Genomic DNA, 9,269 nt, shown 5'->3' on the forward strand with positions numbered 1-9,269 from the left:
ATGACCCTTGATATGAAGTTGTGGAGGCCGAGCATAAGGGTTATAGGTTAGGAGGTAGAAGGCTAGTCTTATAGTATTTTGTCTTAGGCTGTTAGTAGCTCATGTTGTGTCCATATTACTTTATTAGGGTTGTAAGTTAGGTTGTAAGAGGCTAGTTTGATAGTGTTATGTCTTAGGATGCTAGTGGCTCTTGTTGTGTCCTTATTACTTCAATTGTGTCTGTAGTACTGTGGCATTGTTACTGCTTATTGTTATTGTTTTTCTTGCTATTTTCTGGTTATCACGCTGTTGGTGTTATCTTTCTGACTTCCTTTGATGTTACTGCTCCACTGTCTTTTACCATCGTCGTGAGTCGATGGTCTATCGGAAACAGTCTCTTTACTCCTCCGGAGTAAGGGTAAAGTCTGTGCACACACTATCCTCTCCAGACCCCACTTGTGAAATTCCACTGGATTGTTATTGTTGAACCTCTGACCAAGAAAAATACTTCGAGATTTCTTAATCTCAAGCGAGCTGCTCCTTTTAAGAGTTCAAGTTGTCTCCAGTAACACTCTGTAAAGAACTTCCCGCACTAATTTGACTGCACAGATTACTTATTTTTCTTAATTATTTTAATTTACAAACCTATAATCGGCTTTTAGCTGTCACATGTGTCCCCATATATATCTCCTTTACTACAATTTTAAACATAATTATCTATATATATATATATATATATTATATATATTATATATTATATATTATATATTATATATTATATTATATATATTATTAAAAAGAAAGAAGTCAGCCATGAGAAATTTTTGAACTTGATATATGTGAATGGGCAAGATTGGGTAACCGTACAGCATAATCCAAGGCACATTTTGGAACCTTTTTTGTGGAAGTTATTAGATTCAGTTTATTGACAAAAACTTCGGCCCATCATTCTGTATCTTTTATCTTCAAATCAACAGTAACCCTTCTCTCATATTCTATACATGCTTATCAATTGATGAGTATGTTTTGTCGAACTCAACCCGGCAAATGAATTTTAAGCATATGAGTTCTCCTTTCCTCAATTCGCAAATAAAAATACTAAGTTGGGGTTTCACGATTAGGTTAGGGTTTGGCTTTAATGTTTGTGCATAGATTTATCGTTGGGTTCCGGCAATTGAAAGGAGAAAACTGAATCTGCCATTGTAGTTGATTTCCCAAAATCCAATTCAGGTAGGATAGTTTCCATGGCAGAACAAGCATTCAAAAGGTAAGATTTGAGATCAATAGATATATTGATCTTTGTTTTGTTTATTCTGAAAATTTTATGCTTCTCTTTCAAACATTTGATTGAATTGGAGAATTGATGCAGCGACACTACATTGGTGTCATTACTATATTGTAGATCTATAGTATTATTGTCCTTGCGGGGAAAAATGCCAGTATAATTTGCTACGAAGGAAAATGCTTTTCACTACAATTTTCTTGCGGGGAAAAATATTTTAGATTTTTTGGGTGTAAAAGTAGGCCATACTTTTCCAGTATAAAAAAGTTGTCAATCACGTCAAATGTTGTATTGATAAAGAGTTGGGATAAACATAAAAAACTTTCTATTATTTGGATTGAAGATTTCTGTGTTAGAGAATTGGCAATGGCTTTTATATCTTCAAGTACAATTCATGGCTCTCTTTCTTCATCTTTTTATGAAAAATAACCCAAAGGTACCCATAACCTTTTTCTCTCAAACTATTAACTTTTACACTTAAATGTGTAACTTTTATGAAGATTAGACAATTTTATCATCTGGGTTCGTCTTTCTTTCCCTTTTTGGTTTTGTTTTGGTTCTCAAAGTTTCAGTCTTTGCAATTAAAAGTGTAAATGTGATGAACATCAAGAATTTTATCATTTGAGGTTTTTCTTTGTGCTTTTTTTTTTCTCTAGGATCTCATTTGTCGATTTTTTACATTGTCACTCAGCAAATGTATCGGCCTCAAACTTCTTTGAAAGCATTGAATTTTACTCTGACGTGTTGGCTATGAAGTCATTAGTTCCATTAGAAGCAACTACCAGTAAGCTATTAGCCTTACCGATATCTGGCCTTTTCAATTTTTTACTAGCCACCCATTTTCTAATACATGTAAATAGGCTAATAGTTATGGGCTATAGCGTCTCACTGTAATTATATCTTCCTTAGAGTTTGTTTGTAGGATTCACGTTTAAAGAATTGTACTAACTGTTCATGTAAAATAGTGACGATTATAGCTTTCTTGGTCTGATAATTAAGATCTCTAATTTGGTTTTATAGTTCAGTTGTAAATATTGGTTCCTGCTGAAAAGGTTGTTTATTGATCTACGTCGATTCCCGCCATCAATGTTAGCAACAATTGCAATCTTTACTGTGCAATGCATGCTCTGTGTGTCTAAGGAGTGGAAGAAAACCCACTTTTGTAGCTTTTACTGTTGTTGGAGTATACAAACAAGATATAGTAATCAAGATGGCAAAAGCACTGCAAAGTTATGGCATGTAGAGAACAGTAGTTATTCATTCTGAAGGTTTACATTAAATGAGTCCTCTTGGCAAGATTTTCTTTTTTTTCCTTATTGTATTGTATATATAAACTTGCACTTGGCTTTATCAATCATACAATGTGAATTGACAGGACCTGGAGCAGTCCTTATGTTACACCTGAAAATATTAAAAAATTCTCTTCTAACCCATGTAAGAATCTTTTTTCTCTTCTTCTAGCACAACGTTTGGTGGCCCATTTGGACAAATTTAATTCAAAGTATGTTCTACAATTGGGTTGTTGTTGTTGTTGTTCTACAATTGAACTGAGATCAATACATATATTCTCTGTTTTGTTTATTCTGAAAATTATATTTTCATCAATATTTGAAGATTGTGGTTGCTAAAGTTTGCTTCTTTTTCATTCATTACTTACATAGCCTGAAGCAGAACAAATTTGAAAATATGAACATTCTCAAGCACATCTCAGTTGTTGTTGCCTTTTGACTCCAAAAGAAGAAAATAAGAAGAATAATCTGGTTTCTCATCATAGAATACAATAACTAATATTTGTGTATCATTGCAATTGATTTTGGTATATCAAGCTGTACTATACAGAACCTGCAAGGGGGAGTCATAGTACAATGTTGAGATACTAAGGCGTATGCTTTCGGTTGAAAGAAAATGGGCCAATTGAAAATGTATTGGTAAGTCATTATATTTTCTTGATCCTTTTATGCTAAGTCATTATACTAGGATTATACCTATTTTTGTCATATGCTATATGTGGAGCTTGCACGATATCTTATGACGTAGCAATATTGGTTCAGAATACCCTTTAGAGTCGCAACAGTGATTGAGTCCCTTGAATCACATGATTAGTACTTAGCAAATCATCTTTTATAGATCAAAGTTATATATACTGACAATATAAATAATTTTAACCCTTTAACCAGGTATTTTGAGTTACCATATATCAGACTTGCTATGAAATATTACCTGTTATTATAAATCAAATTAAGCTGATTTCCTCTATACACTGTCAATGTGTAGAACTTGAACTCTTGCTGATCACATCAAGCCTCTGCATAAATGCAAATTTAGATACTGAATGTTGCAGCAGCACTATTAGTCAGCGGGCAAGTTGTTAACTTAGTTGAATGAGTAGCAATGGCACGTACCACACATCATTCAAGGAAAGCTCTCAATGCTCTTAATCATTGGATTGATGTTTTCATTATAAGTCAAAATCAAGTACTCCTATTTTTCAGTTCAACTAAAACAAGAATTTGTTTGACAGCTTAAAATTTACTGTGTGATAGTTTTATAACTCATTATTCTGATACTAAAATATAGAGTGCAAAAGAATCAGTAAAGATGCTCCGCTAGAGTATGTAAGGATAAGATTATTGAGCTACTCTCAAAATTTATGCTTTGGTAATTTGTTGGATCATTTGGAAGCATAAAGGTGAGGTACCGTATGGTGACTCCAAGAAGTTCTCTCTGTTCAAAATTGAGAAAGATATTAGTTGAATGATCAATACCACCTTGGCTGTTACTCCCTAGCTGCAATCTCAATATGCATTGGACTCGATTTTGTGAATATGTTGAAATGCTAAGGCAAAATATCATTAACAGTTATATTACTTAGGATAGACTTGCTTCATAAAAATGAAAACTTGATAGCGATGAAAGTTTTATAAAGAGACTGGCAAGAGCGGCATAGGTGAAATTCTGCGTAATGATAATGGGGCTATCATCTTCGCTTACACTTGCCCTGCTAATGGTAATGGAATCATGGCTACAGAATCGAAGGCTTTACAATAGGGTGTCAACTGGTGCGTCGACAGTCGACAATAGTTCCAGAAATTTCAAAGGGGAAATTGTCTCTCCTACAATTAAAAATATGGTAGTGGGTGTTTCTCCTACCAACTATAAGATACTCAAGATGATTAGCTACTCAATTCTATGGAAGGATCTCATGTCTCTGTTGTGTAATCAAAGAGCTAACCAAATATTTTGCATATTTATCTTAAGTTTTTGCAGTTACTTGATTTTCTGTTTGGGTTATTTTTGTTTTTCCTTTTTTAAATTGTCATTGAGAATTACTATTACCCAAATATGGTGTCCGTTAGCATTATTATGCATATGTAAACAAATTAGTTTTCGCAAACAAATAAACGATACTTCTTTGTTCAAGACATTGTGATGTCTTCCGATGGTGGAACACTTGATGGGGTTGAGCATACTTATCTTTTTTCGAGTTATGATACAGCAAAATTGCATCATTTTTGGAACAGAAATTGTTCCGATTATTAAATTACATAAAATTTATTAATAATTCAAACTTGAATCATATGAGATCAAAGAAGCTTTGGTGTGTCTATACAACACTAAAAATATGTTATATGAGTAATTACTAGAGTCTTGAAAGGTAATCGTATTTTATTGCTTGAGATAGAAAGGAATATAATGTATGTCTTTAAACTTTGCAGACCACCAAAAAGGGAGCAAAATCTTTTTTCAGTTAGTCACATAACAGATAAAGAGAGGGAGAAAAGGAAAGAAGGAAGAAAACATGCAATTTAGGGATTGGCATAATAGAGGTTTATTTAAAAGATGGATAATAGACAAGGATTACAGAATAAAGAAAGAAAGAATCGTCTATTAATGTCCCTTACACCTTGATAATAAAATATGCAGTTCATCTTGGTTATAATTCTACTAAATATATTTATACTTTTGTAATTTTATTAATATATAATTGATTTTTCATACATGTATATCTGTTCGATTGCAATTTTTGTTTTATTTTTGCATAGACATAGTTTCATCTTAGAATCAGTGCTATATTATTTTCTGCCGTATATTTTTTAAATATTTTAAATATTATCCGCGCATCGCGCGGGTATAGATACTAGTATATATATATATATATATATATATATATATATATATATATATATATATATATATAGTTGGGAATGTGGTATACCTATTTGCGCAGAAAACCTAATTATCTATTTTGTCAATTTTTTGACTTTTATCCTATTTTTTACTACTTTATGCTATTTCTAAAAAATCCAAAAGTCACGACATCAGGCGACTATTAAGAGAGCAGTTATAGTATTCTTACAAGTTACAATTCCAAACAAAAGTAACGCCCCTAAACAAGCAAATAAGTCCTACAAAAAGCATCACTTTTGTACCAAAATTGAAGAAATCCTCAATTATTGTCCCTAAGAAATCAATCAGTTTCTCAAAAAAAATTTCAAAAACTGCCATTGATCGTGTTTGTACCAAGACAATAAAGAAATCCTCAAATTTGTGTGTTCTACATTGTATGATTCTGTCTATGATATAATTCTCTCTCTCTCTCTTACATCTATGTTACTAGACTTACTCTACAAAAGGTTTTTGTAGCTTCTGTGTTTCTCGATCGGTTCTTGCTGAAGATCAAAGATGCTATATATGGTGAGGCTCAACAATTTCCAGTACATCTGATCTTCTTTCTTCAATTTATTTTTGCTTTTATCCAAGTCTTATTGATAACAAATTAGATTTTAAAATATAAAAACCTTAATTCCCGTTCCTGTATCATAGAAATCCAATAAAGCATAAAAGAATATTTCATTATAGGGTTCAAATAGATATTCTAACAATTAAATTCCTCATAGGATAAGTACACAGTTTTGCATTTCAGATTTCCTTCTTCGTCAGCCGTTGTTGGTTAAGCCAGTGTCCACAAGGATGTCAATGTGACCTACAAAGTAAAGGTAGTATCGATAAGACTTTTCAATATTAATTCTATATTTTCCCCCAATTATGAAATTACACAGATTGAGTTGCAGAAAAATAGACTCTTATGGTCATGTATAGTGCCTTTTTTAAATTTTCTTTTTCCTTTTTCACATTTCTTTCTTTGATTTCAATTTTTTTAGACGTGTACATGAAAATATTGATCTCTGATTTAAGGGAGCATTTCACTAATTAAATAGTTTTCAAAATAAATTTATTCCTTTTAATATATAAGAGAACAATCGTATTATCTTTTTCCATACTTTCTTATCGTTCTTCACTTGATAGCTTCTTACATAATTTGATTAGGATATACTTTGAGTTTGTATTGATATAGATATTATGTCTGAAAGTACAAGTGGTAAATTGATCTGGCCATAGTTACTAATTTACTTAGTTAATTACTTCTTGATGGTTTGGTTTGTTCTTCTGTTAGTTCAGTGCAAGAATGTCCAAGAATTATAAGGCTGATGTGTATTTATAAATGAGAAGTATAATTGCATTTACATCTATTCTCTCTCTCCCTCATGCTGATTTTCATATTCTCAGATTTCTCTCTTATGCTAATTTTCATATTCTTGCTATGAGATTTTTATAAGTTAATGTTTTTTATTTAAAAATATTTAATTTCTTATTCTCTTTTTGTATAGGACAAGAAACTCTTTGAAAATACACAAACTTTTGCAATACTTTATATGGCATCTTTTAATTGGACCATGTGATTTCCTTTAGCAACATGATATATTTGTTTGATCGTGTTACGTGTAGCATGGGATGATGAGTTACAGGAATGCAAACCATACTTGTGGCTTTTTATGAATTGTCAAACCAAGGATCTTTTTGTCAAGTGTGCAGTAATACAATTATTATCACAGACTCCCGCTTGATTTAATTTGGATGCCTTTTCGTTGGATAAAAAATATTTTACATTCTTAACATCACATTATTGATGATCAATTTTAATAGAATGTTCTGGAATGGTCTCAATATTGTGTTAGAATCTTAAGTGAGAATTTTTAAACTGAGGGGACAAGAAGATTTAAAAATTGGCGTCTTGAAAACAAGACAATAATGGGTAAGTTGAACAAGAAAATTCCACTTAAAATTTTGATGAAACTGAAGTGGAGTATTAATTTTTTCTCTTTATACTTTAACATTTTTCTCTTTTCTCGCCCAAGTGAACTTTCAGGCATTGTTGTCTCTTCGTTTTCTACCCTTTTGCTTTTGTGGGTCTTGTACAAAAGAAAATGATGAACATTTTAATTGGTGAAAATGATCTTATGAAACGGCAGAATACTTTTAGGATGTTGTTTTGATTTTGAAGGAAAAGGTTTTTTCCTCTATTTAGAGAAGTGATTTTAGTTTTTTCTTAATAAATAACGGGTACTAACAGGTGAGAAAAGGATATCAAAATGAGAAGACAAAGGAAGAAAAAAAAGGGGAAGAAAATGAGAATAAAAAAAATATAGTATTAATTAGAATAAGGAGCAAGTAACTATTTAGAACAAACACATGATAATATCTATTTTGTTGTCCCAATCACCGTTTGGACAGAAGTGTTGTTCTATTAACGTTGGAGAACTATGCAAAAATTGCATGGGGCGCCCTATTTGGTCGCCCCTTTTAACTTATATCCGTTTTGTTTTTCCGTTTGTATCCGTACTCATTTTTTTTAAAAGCATTTTAAAAAGACGATTTTGCCCTTCAGGACTATTGACAAAACTGTAGATTGTAGGACAACACTTCAGCATGTTTTGGCATGAAGTTTTAGCAAATGAACTAAATAACTTAAGCATGTTCATTCTGAAATTTTAGCAAATGAACTAAATAACTTAAGCATGATAAGTCTGAAGTTTTAGCAAATGAACTAAATAACTTAAGCATATTTAGTCTAATATTTTAGTAAATGAACCAAATAACTTCAGCATGCATTAGCAAAAACTCATTAGAAAATTACATACTGCAAGATAAAAACTTAAGCATGTTTAGTCTGAAATTTTCGCAAATGAACTAAATAACTTCAGCATGTTTAGTTTGAAGTTTTAGCAAATGATCTAAATAACTTAAGCATGTTTAATCTAAAATTTTAGCAAATGAACTAAATAACTTAAGCATATTTAGTCTGAAATTTTAGTAAATGAACTAAATAACTTCAGCATGCATTAGCAAAAATTCATTAGAAAATTACATATTGCAAGACAAAAATTTAAGCATGTTTAGTCTGAAATTTTCGAAAATGAACTAAATAATTTCAGCATGTTTAAACTGAAGTTTTAGCAAATGAACTAAATAACTTCAGCATGTTTAGTCTGAAATTTTAGCAAATGAACTATTTAACTTCAGCATGTTTAGACTGAAGTTTTGGATAAAACTCATGACAAAACTGTTGACTGCAGGATAAATAACTTCAGCATGCATTAGCATGAAATTTTAGCTTCAATGTAAAACAACTTCAGCTGCTACTGTAATTGGCTGAAGTTTTACACCATCTCGCATGCTAATGAATAACCTATGGTACTGTAAAACAATGTCATCTCCAAACGTTAGCATGCTGCTACGTTTATCAGGGCTTGTTTTACAGTATGCTAATGCAAATGAGGTCATCTCCAAAGTAGCATGCTAATGCTAATACTATCAGGGGTGTAATTGTCATATTATTATGGATTTTTTGTCAACTGGCTACCAAATCAATAATTTTTAAAAATAGGGTACAGGTTAAAAAGATGGCACAAATATAGGGTACGACTACAAATCCCCCGAGAACTTTTTGAAAATATTTTGTCGAAGAAATTTTTAAGAACAAGGAGGAAGAACAATTTGAAAACACATGTTATTGCATGTTTAGACAAGAGTGGGTTGCACTAGTGGTAAGCACCCTCCACTTCCAACCAAGAGATTGTGAGTTCGAGTCAACCCAAGAGCAAGATGGAGAGTTCTTGGAGGGAGGGAATCGGAAACAGCCTCTCTACCCCAGGGTAGGGGTAAGATC

At 31.8% G+C, this 9,269-nt stretch overlaps 1 long non-coding RNA gene across 2 annotated transcripts; it reads left to right on the plus strand.

The window, feature by feature from the left end:
- The first annotated feature begins 830 nt into the window (after nucleotides 1–830).
- LOC107799488 (uncharacterized) lies at nucleotides 831–3,814 on the plus strand. Of its 2 annotated transcripts, XR_012694896.1 has the most exons (3): nucleotides 831–1,246; nucleotides 3,088–3,189; nucleotides 3,536–3,814. It is a non-coding gene; the product is annotated as an uncharacterized LOC107799488 (long non-coding RNA). The 2 variants fall into 2 exon arrangements; XR_012694897.1 differs by lacking the exons at nucleotides 3,088–3,189; nucleotides 3,536–3,814 and adding an exon at nucleotides 1,918–3,005.
- Nucleotides 3,815–9,269: the final 5,455 nt, after the last annotated feature.

The sequence above is a fragment of the Nicotiana tabacum genome, chromosome 9, assembly GCF_000715075.1.
Source record: "Nicotiana tabacum cultivar K326 chromosome 9, ASM71507v2, whole genome shotgun sequence".
In the NCBI taxonomy this organism is placed as follows: Eukaryota; Viridiplantae; Streptophyta; class Magnoliopsida; order Solanales; family Solanaceae; genus Nicotiana; species Nicotiana tabacum.